The 14,156-nt window shown below is 38.4% G+C and overlaps 1 pseudogene; it reads left to right on the forward strand.

Moving 5' to 3' along the window:
* The first annotated feature begins 302 nt into the window (after positions 1-302).
* On the forward strand, positions 303-13,183 carry LOC105707404 (TAR DNA-binding protein 43-like; annotated as a pseudogene).
* Positions 13,184-14,156: the final 973 nt, after the last annotated feature.

Genomic DNA, 14,156 nt, shown 5'->3' on the forward strand with positions numbered 1-14,156 from the left:
TGGAAAACACCCCTCCCCCCACCAAGTTCCGTCCTCCCAGGCCAACTCCAGACTGCTGTGCTGGCAATGAGAATTTCAAGCCAGTAGTTCTTAGCTTGTTGGGCTTAGTGAAAGTGAAACCCACTGAGTGAGACCACTTGGATCCCTGGCTTCAGCCCTTTTTCCGGGGAAGTGGATGGTTCTCCTGTCTCACTGAATTTGCAGGTACTGCTGGAGAATAAATAAAAAAAAAAAAACTCCTACAGCTCAGTGTCTGCCCAGTCACCCAGTTTTGTGCTTGAAACCCAGGGTGATGTAGGCTCATGAAGGAATCTTCTGATCTGTGGGATGCAAAAATCCACGGGAAAAGTGTAGTACCCCAGGTGGGTAGCACAATCCCTCACTGCTTCACATGGCTTGGGGAGGGAAGTCCCCTTGCTCCCTGCACTTCCCAGGTGAAGTGCCACTCCACCCTTCTTCTGCTCACTCTCCATGAGTTGCAACCACTGTTTAGCCAGTCCCAGTGAAATGAACCAGGTACCTCAGTTGGAAATGCAGAAATCGTCCACCTTCTGCAGCGGTCTTGCTGGGAGCTACAGACCAGAGCTGTTTCTGTTTAGCCATCTTGGCCCCTCCCTCCTGAAAAATCTTGCTTTTCTAATTGACATATTTTATTTTAAATGATGCAGTCAAAAAAGTGATATATTGTCTTAGTGGCTTCAGGGAGAAAAATGCCTGCAAAGCATTGAATCAATTCAAACATTTCAACTCTTGCTTTAGAGTGATATCTGTGTTAACAGATAATTTACTTATTTAACTTACACAAATCTTCTCTATCAAATATCAAATTTCATTTAACCATAAAAAAAGGGATTTATGTACTTTCATATTCATACTATTTGGACAGCCAATGTAAAACATTTACTTTTGATACATTAAAGGGTTATAGACATATGCCTTTATGTAGTTTCATGCTATATGTAGAAAACCTAAAGATTTTCATTACCTTATTCCCCAATAATAAGGTTCTGAAGTTTTTCTATTACTAGATACATTTATATCAGAATGTCATGTAACTAAATTCTAACCCTAAGAATATGGGAAGAAGTTATATACGACATTTCTGGGCCCCAAAGTAGTCTGTAGTGTTCTTCTCCAAACACTCTACCAATCTGCAAGTTAAACACAGAGAAGGAGGAGGCTCCACAAGTGGAATAACCACATGGAAAAAGGAGTCAGGATTACTAAATGGCTATGTCCTGGAAACTCTCCAAACTGTATGGGACCAAGGCCCAAGTGAGAAATGTTAGGTATTGATTATATAATGGTCAGTCTACTCAGACTAATACAAGAGCTAACTCATGGTTTCTGTCTCCAGTTTCTATGCTTCTGTCATCTCAATGGCTTTCATAGTTATAAGGATGGTGAATAGATGGAAGTGTTGGTCTTGGTAAACCCATGACTCATGATCCATAATACCCAAGATTTCAGAGGTAAATAGAGTATGTGTTTTAGAACATCTGTAAACCTTTCTAAGAATGATTTTGTACAATATTATTTTATTATAAGTGGAATTTTTTTCTTAATTTTCTTTTTAGGTGTTCATTGTTAGTGTACAGAAATGCAACTCATTTTTGTATGTTGATTTTGTTTCCTATAAGTTTCCAGAAATCATTTATTAGTTGTAACAGGTTTGTGTGTCTTTGTGTGTGTGTGTGTGTGTAGTCTAGGGTTTTCCACATATAAAATCATGTCATCTGCAAGCATAGATAATTTAGTTTTTCTTGCTTATTTGGGTGCATTTTATTTATTTTTATTGTCTATATATTTTGGCTAGGATATCCTGCACTATGTGAGAGTGAGCATCAGCAATTAAAACAGAATAATACTGGCATAAATACAGAAAGACAGGCACATATAGTAATGAAACAAAAAAGAAGGTCCAGAAGTAAACACACATACAGTAAACTAATCCTTGATGAGTGTACCAAAAACACACAAAAGGCCACATTTGAAAGAATATAACTGAACTTCTATCTTATGCTGTACATAAAATGTAACTAAAAACTGATTAAAGCCTTAAATGTAAAACTCCTAGAAGAAAACACAAGGGGAAAACTCCTTAATATCGGCACTGTGATGTTTTATGAATATGACAGCAAAAGCACAAACATTAAAAGTAAAAATAGATGAGTGGGGATATATCAAACCAAAAAGTTTCCCTACAGCAGAGGAAACAATCAACAGAAGAAAAAAAAAAACCGTGAAATGGGAAAAGAAATATTTGTAAACAATATGTTTGATAAAGAATTAACAGTCAAAATATATAAGACACTTCCGTACAACTCAATAGAAAACAAACAAACAACATGATTTTAAAATAGGCAAAGGACATGAATAGATATTACTTCATATAAGATATAGAATAACCAAGTCACATAGAAAGATGCTTCCTATCACTAATTATTGGAGAAATGTAAATTAACAGCACAATGGGCTTTCATCTCACACTCATTAGAATAGCTATTATCAAACTAGTGTTAGCAAAGCTATGAAGAAAGTAAAACCATTTACACTGGTGGTGGAAATGTAAAATGTTGAGCTTCTGTGGAAAAGAGTATGGAGGTCCTCAAAAAATTAAAAATAGAACCACCATATAATCCAGCAATTCTACTTCTGGGTATGTATTCAAAGAAACTAAAACCAGAATCTCAAAGAGATATCTGCACTCACATATTAATTATACTGTTATTTACATTAAAAAGATTGGAAGGGGAGAAATACCAGATATAGTATGCACCTAAAATAAAATAAAATAAAATAAAAGATATGGAAACAACATAAATGTGCAGGGAAGAAGTATGGATACAGAAAACATGGTATATATGTGCAGTGGAATATTTTTCAGCTTTACAAAAGCAGGAAATCTTACCACTTTGACAACATGAGTGAGCTTCAAGACATTATGCTAAGTAAAATAAACCAGTAATGGTAAGATAAACACTACATGATGCCACTTCTAAGATAAATTTGAAATAGCCAAACAAATTGACACATATACTAGCTTGGTGGCTGCCAGGGAGTGGAAGGAGAGGGAAATAGGGTAATATTATTTAAAGAGTACAAAGTTTCACTTATGTAAGATGAATAAGTCCTAGAGATCTACTATAAAGCATAGTGCCTAAAGGCAAGAATATTGTAGTTATATAAAAATTACTAAGACTGTGGATCTTATGTTAAGTAATATAATCACACAAAAAATTATAATAATAAAAAATTATAATTCTTTAGACTCATCAAGTTGTATAAACTGTGTATGACTTTTTTAAATTTTAATCACACCTCAATAAAAAGTTTAAAAATGAAATAAAATATCCACTCAAATGATATGTATATCCATCAAATAATATCCACTCAGATAATATGTATATCCAACAAATATCCAAAAGATTTTGGGTACATAGATTGTTAATTAGTATTATATATTATTATAATATTGTTAATTATATGAATAATTAGAAATAAGTTTATAATTTAAAATCATCTACCCATGTTAAAGAGAAAGTAGAAGTAAAATGTAGAATTAGAAAGTTTGGTGGAGAATGGACCTTCTAGCACTTAACTGGACACAGCTCATCACTTGATTCTATTGTCCTGGTAGGAAGAGTTTTTTAAAAAGACACATGAGAAATTTTATTAGAAATACTAAATATTAATTATTGAATATGTTTTGCCTAAACACACACACCACAGAGAGAGAGAGAGAGAGAGAGAGAGAGATACAAGTAGAAAAAGTCCTATGTAGCAAGCTGAAAGTATGATTATAGCAGAAATAATTTAGTGAAGATAGTAACCAAATCCCTTTAAAAGGATTTAAGCAGACATTAAAAGACAGAGAAGCACAACTCACCACTTTGCAATTTTGCATCAAATTGTGTGAGGCAATATGCAGAGAACTGATAAGCAAATGAGTAAAAATAGTAAACAAACAAGAGTACACAGTGTAATGGTTTTTTTTTTTCTGATAAAACTAGCCAAAGTACTCCCAATATGAAATTCTTCAGGTGCCTTAATGGAACTATACAGGTAAGCTTGAAAGTGAGAGGTGCTGAATGACCCAGTGATAATCTGATTAGTACAAAAATATGTCAGTCATGGAAAAATACACCTGCTTTGGCTGTTAATGTTAGTGAATTTCCCTTTAACAAAATAAAAAAAAAATGATGCATTTTAATATTAATTAAGTTTCTTCTTAATTTGAGTAGAGAAATTCTTAATCCAAAGTCACACTGTGAATAAAACATAATATTAAAGAATACAGTATTAAGTAGAGAAGCTTATTTGTTTCAAGAATAAAATAATCTATTACTTTCTTAATTGTTTGCATACCACCATTCTTTTAAGAGAAACTTTACGCAACTTAAATATATTCATTTCAAGGTGTTTACTGGTTGGGGTTCAGGGTGCCCTCGGCTCCGCTGAGAGAACATGTTTCCAGGTTCATGGTCTCCTACCCTCTCAAGAATAAGAGAGGGGACCACAGCACAGTGAGCAGTAAATGCCAGACTCAAAAGTGTTTGTAGAAAGTGATTTATTTAAAGAGAGAAAAAGGAGGAGGAGAGAAGAACAGCTAACTCTCACACTGAGTGAGAGAAAGAAAAGCCACTCTCACACTGAGTGAGAAGGGTTCCCAGAGGTGGGAAACCAGAGAAGGAAAGCTCCTCTCACACTGAGTGAGAGAATCCAGAAAGATGGAACCCAGGAGAGAAAAGCAGCTCCACACTGAGTGGAAGGGAATAGAGAGAAACGGAGTTTAGGAGGAGAAGACAGGCTTCCACAAGAGAGTGTGGAAGGGGACTCCAGAGGAGAAATGCAGGAGAGAGAAAGATGGTTTCCATGAAGGGAGTGTTCATAGAAGGGGATCCAAACATAAGAGTCTGAAGGGGTGTGGAAGAAGGGGACTTTTAACCTGGGAGGAACCCCCACCTTTTCTAAGACCCCTGGCCAATGAAAGGAGTTCCTTAGAACTTCCATTGCAGTGACTGACTCTTAGTTTCTTCTCTCACCCATGAAATTCAAACATAAACCATTAAATCTCCTGGATGGAGAGAGATGGGAGGGAGGCATGGCACTGGGAAGTTCTTGCCCTTAAAAGTTCGCCCCGTTGTGGACCCGGAAAGAGAACACATTCTCTCACTGGGATATTCTTTAAAATGTTACACTAAGCTCAAAATATGTCTTTAAATGTAATTTATCTATATAAACATCACATTATACAGCATAAGAAGAGATAAAAATATGTGGTATATTCAGACAATTGACTGTTTTATTTGCCAAAAAGATATAAATTTTTTATATTCTTCATACCATTAATGAATATTCCAAACTTCAAGCTGGGTTTAAAAAAATCTGGAACCAGAAGATTCCATATGGTACGCTTCTGAGGAATATGAGCTTGGGTTGGCAGGGAAGGAGAGGAGAGGATCGTTTTGTGGGAAAGAAGTAGTTGGGCTGCTCTTGTATGTCACTACTTCAGCGGCCCTGCCTGGCTTCCTAGCAGTGGCCTAGCAGTAAACTAAAAAAAAAATCTGAATATATTCAGGTAACAATAGACTAGAATAATCAACCCATTGAAATACCATCAGAAGATGATGGAATGATGCTTCTGCCCATGATTACAGTCCAGTTTCCAGAGGCATGTGGGCTTCCCTACAGGATTCCTATGTCTTGGGGTATTAGAGGTATCTGGCTGGTAGAAGGAATTCTGCATGCTCTCAATGCTGGCTGGGGAAATTTGGTGTATATTGTCAACTATCCCAAAGATAACTAAAGAAAAAGGGATAAGACAGATGCTTCATTAGCCATAAAAGTGAAAAGAGCAGTCCAGAAAACATCTGACTTAGTAGTATTGGGTCTCTCATGGAAAACAACTGAACAGGATCTGAAAGAATATTTCAGTACCTTCAGAGAAATTCTTATGTACAGGTCAAGAAGGATGTTAGAAGTAGCTATTCAAAGGAGTTTGGCTTTGTTTATTTTATAAAATATGAAACCCAGGTGAAAGAATGTCATAGCAACATAAGACAGATGGATGATGGTGTGACTGTACACTTCCTAATTCTAAGAAAACCCTGAATGAAACTTTGAGAAGTGAAAGGATATTTATGGGGTGTTGTACAGAGAACATGAATTCTGATAAGCTGCACTAGTTCTTTTGTTAGGGAAGAGAAGTGGTAGATGTCTTCATTCCAAACCATTCAGGGCCTTTGCCTTTGTTACATTGCAGATTAATAGCTTGCCCAGTCTCTCCGTGGAGAGAACTTGATCATTAAAGGAATCAGGATACATATATCCAATGCAAGCATAAACACAATAGCAATAAACAGAAAGAGATGTAAGATTTAGTGGTAATCCAAGTAGCTTTGGAAATCAGAGTGGATTTTGAACTGTAGTGGGAGTCGAGCTAACCTGAAAAACAATCAAGGTAGTAACACAGAGGATGGAATGAACTGCAGGGTCAGGCAGCGGTTTTAATTGAGACTTTAGCTCAAGCATGGATGCTAAGTCTTCTGGCTGGAAAATGCAGAGAATGGGGTTATGGTTGATTGAAATAGAATAGTGGGATTACCACTCTTCTATGTTTAAGTATACATAAAATACATATGCACTAAAAACTTTCTGAATTGGTTTGCTCAATGTAGAGTATATTCAGCATATTTTTAACATTATTCTTTAAAAAAAAAAGGAAAAGCTAATGGTATTTTATAAGTTTTTTCACATGAAATATTGAGTGTTGAAAGTGAACTATTGTTAGCCTAATTCGATAAATCAACAGTATACAATAGATATCAAAAGGATTCCTCTGTAATATTTTATCCCTGAATGTGTCAATTCTTTGCATGTTCAAAATGGAAACCATTGATTAAATTAGATTCTTTTCTTCTTGTTTTAAGACCCACCATAAGAATTTTTTTCCTTAAGAAAACTCTTTTGGAGAGATCATGGTGTCAAGTGTTTGGTTCTTTTGTTTTTGTTTTTTAACACTTGTTTTCTTCTAATATGGTTTGGCTGTATCCCCACCCAAATCTCATCTTGAATTGTACCTCCCTTAATTTCCACATGTTGTGGGAGGCACCCAGCAGGAGATAATTCAATCATGGGAGCAGTTTCCTCATACTGTTCTCAAGGTAGTGATAAGTCTCACCAGATGTGATGGTTTTATAAGGGGAAACCCCTTTTGCTTGCTTTCATTCTTTCTTGCTACTGCCATGTAAGAAGAGCCTTTAGCCTTCTGCTGTGGTTGTGAGATCTTGCCAGCCACATGGAATTGTGAGTCCATTAAACCTCTTTTTCTTTATAAAATACCCAGTCTTGGGTATGTCTTTATCAGCAGCCTGAAAACAGACTAATAGAGTAAATTGGTACTGGTAGAGTGAGGTACTTCTGTGAAGATACCCAGAATTGTGGCAGCAATGTTGGAACAGGGTAACAGGCAGAGGCTGGAATAGTTTGGAGGGCTTAGAAGAAGACAGGAAAATGAGGGAAAGTTTGAAACTTCCTAGAGACTTGTTTAATGGCTTTGACCAAAATACTGATAACGAGGTGGATAATGTAATCCAGGCTGACATGGTCTCAGATGGAGATGAGGAACTTGTCAGGAAGTGGAGTAACGATGACTCTTGCTATTTTTTAACAAAGAGACTAGTGGCATTTTGCCTCTGCCCTAGAGATTTGTGAAAGTTTGAACTTGAGGGAGATGATTTAGGGTATCTGGAGAATAAATTTCTAAGCAGCAAAGCATTCAAGAGGTAACTTGTGTGCTGTTAAAAGCATTAAGTTTTAAAAGGGAAACAGAGCATAAAAGTGTGGAAAATCTGCAGCCTGACCATGCAATAAAAAAGAAAAACCCATTTTCTAAGGAGAAATTTAAGTCTGCTTCAGAAATTTGTATTAAGTAATGAGGAGCCAAATGTTAGTCACCGAGACAATGGGAAAATTGTCTCCAGGGCATGTTAGAGCTGTTTGTGGCAGCCCCTCCCATAACAGGCCCAGAGGCCTAGGAGGAAAGCATGGTTTTGTGGCTGGGCCCAGGACTCCTTTGCTGGGTACAGTCTATGGACTTGTTGTCCTGCCTCTCAGCCACTCTAGCCATGGCTAAAGGGGGTTAAGATACAGCTCAGGCTATAGCTTCAGAAGGTGCAAGCCCCAAGCCTTGGCAGCTTCCACATGGTGTTGAGCCTGCAGGTACACAGAAGCCAAGAATTAGGGTTTAGAAACCTCCACCTCAATTTCAGAGAATGTCTGGAAACACATTGATGTCCAAGCAGATGTTTGCTACATGGGTGGGGCTCTCATGAAGAACCTCTGCTAGGGCAGTGTTGAAAGGAAATGTGGGGTGGGAGTCTCACACAGAGTCCCTGCTGGGGCACTGCCTAGTGGAGCTGTGAGAAGAGGGCCACCGTCATTCTGACCCCATAATGGTAGATCCACTGAAAGCTTGCATTATGCACCTGGAAAAGCCACAGACACTCAATGCTAGCCTGTGAAAGCAGCCTAGACAGAGGCTGTACCCTGCAAAGCCACAGGGGTTGAGCTGACCGAGACCATGGGAACCCACCTTTTACATCAGCTTGACCTGGATGTGAGACATGGAGTCAAGGAAGATCATTTTGGAGCTTTAAGATTTGACTGCTGGATTTTGGATTTGCATGGGGCCTTTAGCCACTTCGTGTTGGCCCATTTTTCCTATTTGGAGAGGGTGTATTTATCCAAATGCCTGTACTCCTATTGTACCTAGGAAATAACTAACTTGCTTTTGATTTTACAGGCTCATGGGCAGAGGGACTTGCCTTGTCTCAGATGAGACTTTGGACTGTGAACTTTGAAGTTAATGCTGAAATGAGTTAAGACTTTGGAGGACTGTTGGGAAGGCGTGATTGGTTTTGAAATGTAAGGACAGGATATTTGAGAGAGGCTAGGTGCAGAATGGTATGGTTTGTCTGTGTCTCAACCCAAATCTTATCTTGAACTGTAGATCCCACAATTCCCACACATTGTGGGCAGGACTCAGTGGGAGATTATTGAATCATGGAGGCAGTTTTCCTCATACTGTTCTCAAGGTAGTGAATAAGTCTTACCAGCTCTGATGGTATTATAAGGAGAAACCTCTTTTGTTTGATTTCATTCTCTCTTGCTGTCACCGTGTAAGAAGCACCTTTCACTTTCTGCCATGATTGTGAGGCATCGCCTGTCATGTGGAACTGTCCATTAAATCTCTTTTTATAAATTACCCAGACTTGGGCATGTCTTTATCAGCAGCATGAAAATGAAATAATACAACCTCATATACAAAAGTTCAATATAAAGCCTTCATTTAATCTCTGCAGTTAATCTCATTTCAAATTTTTCTGGAAGAAGCACTTCATTGAAAGAAGTGCTGTAAATTTTCTGCCACAGGTATACTTCTGTTTACATGGAATGTTTTTCCATCTGTGTGTCCTCTCTTGTTTCCTTGAGCAGTGGTTTGTAGTTCTCCTTGAAGAGGTCATTCACGTCCTTTGTAACTTGTATTCCTAGGTATTTTATTCTCTTTGTAGCAATTGTGAATGGGAGTTCACTCATGATTTCTCTCTGTTTGTCTGTTATTGGCATATAGGAATGCTTGTGATTTTTGCACATTGATTTCATATCTGAGACTTTGCTGAAGTTGCTTATCATCTTAAGGAGATTTTTGGCTGAGACAATGGGGGTCTTCTAAATACACAACCATGTCATCTGCAAATAGAGACAATTTGACTTCCTCTTTTCCTAATTGAATACCCTTTATTTCTTTTTCTTGCCAGATTGCTCTGGCTAGACCTTCCAATACTATGTTGAATAGGAATGGTGAGAGAGGGCACTCTTGTCTAGGGCCAGTTTTCAAAGTGCTTCCAGTTTTTGCCCATTCAGTATGATATTGGCTGTGGGTTTGTTATACATAGCTCTTATTATTTTGAGATATGTTCCATCAATACCTAGTTTATTGAGAGTTTTTAGCATGAAGGGTGTTAAATTTTATCAAAGGCCTTTTCTTCATCTATTGAGATAATCATGTGGTTTTTGTCACTGGGTTCTGTTTATGTGATGGATTACATTTATTTATTAGGGTATGCTGAACAAGCCTTGCATCTCAGGGATGAAGGCTACTTGATCATGGTAGAGAAGCTTTTTGATGTGCTGCTGGATTCTGTTTGCCAGTATTTTACTGAGGATTTTTGCATCAATGTTCATCAGGGATATTGGCCTGAGATTTTGTTGTTGTTGTGTCTCTGCCATGTTTTGGTATAAGGAAGATGATGGCCTCATAAAATGTGTCAAGGAGGAGTCCTTCTTTTTCTCTTGTTTGGAATAATTTTAGAAGGAATGGTCCATATCTGCTTTATACCTCTGGTAGAATTCGGCTGTGAATCCATCTGGTCCTGGCCTTTTTTGGTTGGTAGGCTATTAATTACTGCCTCAATTTCACAACTTGTTATTGGTGTATTCAGGGATTCCACTTCTTTGTGATTAAGTCTTAGGAGAGTATTTGTGTCCAGGAATTTATCAATTTCTCCTAGATTTTCTAGTTTATTTGCATAGAGGTGTTTATAGTATTTCTGATGGTAGTTTGTATTTCTGTGGACTCAGTAGTGATCTCCCCTTTATCATTTTTTATTGTGTCTATTTGATTCTTCTCTTTTATTCTTTATCTAGCTAGTGGTCTATTTTGTTAATCTTTTCAAAAAACAGCTCCTGGATTCATTGATTTTTGGAAGTCTTTCTTGTCTCTAGCTCCTTCAGTTCTGCTCTGATCTTAGTTGTTTACTGTCTTCTGCTAGCTTTTGAATTTGTTTGCTATTGCTTTTCTAGTTCTCTTAATTGTGATGTTAGAGTGTTGATTTTAGATTTTTCCTGCTTTCTCCTATGGGCATTTAGTGCTATAAATTTCACTCTAAACACTGCTTTAGCTATGGCCCAGAGATCCAGTATGTTGTGTCTTTGTCTTCATTAGTTTCAAGGAACTTATTTATTTCTGACTTAATTTTGTTATTTACCCAGTAGTCATTCAGGATCATGTTGTTCAGTTTCCATGTAGTTGTGTGGTTTTGAGTCAGTTTCTTAATCCTGTCTTCTAATATGATTGCACTGTGGTCTGAAATACTGTATGTTATGTTTTCTGCTCTTTTTCATTTGCTGAGGAGTGTCTGACTTCCAATTATATGCTAATTTTAAAATAAGTGCAATGTTATGCTGAGAAGAATGTATAGCCTGTTGATTTGGGGTGGAGCATTCTGTAGATGTCTGTTAGGTCCACTTAGTCCAGAGCTGAGTTCACTGTGGTGTTAAAGTCTCCAACTATTATTGTTTGGGAGTCAAAGTCTATAGATCTCTAAGAACTTGTTTTATGAATCTAGGTGCTCGTCTATTAGGTGCATATATATTTAGGATAGTTAGCTCTTCTTGTTTCATTGATCCCTTTACCATTATGTAATACACTTCCTTTTTTAAAAAATCTTTGCTGGTTTAAAGTCTGTTTTCTCAGAGACTAGGATTGCAACCCTCTTTTTTTGTTGTTCTTCATTTGTCTTGTAAATATTCCTTCATCTCTTTATTTTGAATCTATATGGGTCTTGGCATGTGAGATGGGTCTCCTCAACACAGCACACTGATGGGTCTTGACTCTTTATCCAATTTGCCAGTCTGTGTTTTTTAATTGGGGCATTTAGCCCATTTAGATTTAAGTTTAATATTGTTATGTGTTAATTTGATACTGTCATATGATGCTAGCTGTTCATTTTGCCCATTAGTTGATGCAGTTTCTTCATAGTGTTGATGGCCTTTACAATTTGGTATGTTTTTGCAGCAGCTGGTACTGGTTTTTCCTTTTCATATTTAGTTCTTCTTTCTAGAGCTCTTGTAAGGCAGGCCTGGTGGTGAAAAAATTCTCTCACCAGTTGTTTGCTTGTAAAGGATTTTATTTCTCCTTCACTTATGAAGCTTAGTTTGACTGGATATGAAATTCCGGGTTGAAAATTCTATTCTTTAAGAATTTTTAATATTGCCCTTATTCTCTTCTGGCTAGTAGGGTTTTCTGCAGAGAGATTCTCTATTAGTTTAATGGGGTTCCCTTTGTGGGACCCCAACATTTCTCTCTGGATGTGCTTAACATATTTTTCTTAATTTTGACCCTGGTGAATCTGATGATTATGTGTCTTGGGGTTGCTCTTCTCAAGGAATATCTTTGTGGCATCCTCTGTGTGTCCTAAATTTGAGTGTTCTCCTGTCTTTTTAGGTTGGGGCAATTCTCCTGAATAATATCCTGAAGAGTGTTTTCCAACTTGGTTCTATTCTCCCCTGTCACTTTCCTCTACACCAATCAAATGTAGGTTTGGTCTTTTCACATCATCCCATATTTCTTGAAGTCTTTGTTCCTTTTGATTCTTTTATCCCTAATCTTTTCTTTACACTCATCTCATTAAGTTGATTTTCAATCTCTGATATTTTTTCTTTTCCTTGATTGATTCAGCTATTGATACTTGTGTATGTTTTACAAAGTCCGTGTACTGTGTTTTTCAGCTCCATCGGGTCATTTATGTTCTTCACTATACTGATTATTCTAGTTAGCAATTCATTTAACCTTCTTTCAAGGTTAGAACGTGCTCCTTTAGCTCAGATAAGTTTGTTATTACCCACCTTCTGAAGCCTACTTGTGTCAATTCATCAAACTCATTCTTCATCCAGTTTTTTTCCCTTGCTGGCAAGGAGTTGTGATCCTTTGGAGGAGAAGAGATGTTCTGGTTTTTGGAATTTTCAGCCTTTTTGCACAAGTTTCTCCCCATCTTCATGATTTTTATCTACCTTTGGTCTTTGATATTGGTGACCTTTGGATGGGGTTTATGTGTGGATTTTGTTATTGTTCTTGTTGATGTTGATGCTACTCCTTTCTGTTTGTTAGTTTTCCTTCTAGCAGTCAGGCCTCTCAGCTGTAGGTCTGCTGGAGTTTGCTGGAGGTCTACTCCAGACCTTGTTTGCCTGGGTTACACCAGCAGAAGCTGCAGAACAGCAAAGATTGGTGCCTGTTCTTTCCTCTGGAAACTTCATCCCAGAGAGGAACCTGTCAGATGACAGCCAGAGTTCCCCGTATAAAGTGTCTGTTGACCCCTGCTGGGAAGTTTCTCCCAGTTAGGAGGCACAGTTGTCAGGGACTTACTTGAGGAGGCAGTCTGTCCCTTAGCAGAGCTCGAGTGCTGTGCTGGGAGATCCATTCCTCTCTTAAGAGCCAGGAGGCAGGAACATTGACATCGGCTGAAGCTGTGCCCACAGCTGCCCCTTCTCCCAGGTTTTCTGTCCCAGGGAGATGGGAGTTTTATTTATAAGTCCCTGACGGGCTGCTGCCTTTGTTTCAAAGATGCCCTGCCCAGAGAGGAGGAATCTAGAGAAGCAGTCTGACTACAGCCTCTTTGCAGAGCTGTGGTGGGCTCCACCCAGTTCAAAATTCCTGGTGACTTTGTTTACACTGTGAGGAGAAAACCACCTATTCAAGCCTCAGTTATGGTGGATGCCCTTCCCCCCACCAAGCTCAAGCATCCCAGGGTCACTTCAGACTGTTGTGCTGGCAGCAAGAATATCCAGCCAGTAGATCTTAGATTGCTGGGCTCTGTGGAGGTGGGCTCCACTGAGCTAGACCACTTGGCTCTCTGGCTTCAGCCCCCTTTCCAGGGGAGTGAACAGTTCTCTCACTGGTTTTCCAGGTATCACTGGGTTATGAAAAAAAAACTCCTGCAGCTACCTGGGTGTCTGTCCAAAGGCCACTCAGTTTTGTGCTTGAAACCCAAGCCCCAGTGGTGTAGGCATCTGAGGGAATCTCCTGGTCGGTGGGTTTCAAAGATCATGGGAAAAGCATAGTATTTGGGCTGGATAGCATCATTCTTCCTGGCACAGTCCGTGAAGTCTTCCCTTGGATAAGTAAGGGAGTTCCCCCACCCCTTGTGCTTCCAGGGTGGGGTGATACCCCACCCTGTTTCAGCTCACACTTCATGGGCTGTGCCCATTGTCTAAGGAGTCCCAAAGAGAAGAGCCAGATACCTCAGTTGGAAATGCAGAAATCAGCTGTCTTCTGTGTTGATTCTCTGGGAGCTGCAGACCAGAGCTCTTCCTAT

This window comes from Aotus nancymaae, unplaced genomic scaffold (genome assembly GCF_030222135.1).
Source record: "Aotus nancymaae isolate 86718 unplaced genomic scaffold, 86718_ANA_hifiasm-v0.15.2.pri h1tg000040l, whole genome shotgun sequence".
Lineage (NCBI taxonomy): Eukaryota > Metazoa > Chordata > Mammalia > Primates > Aotidae > Aotus > Aotus nancymaae.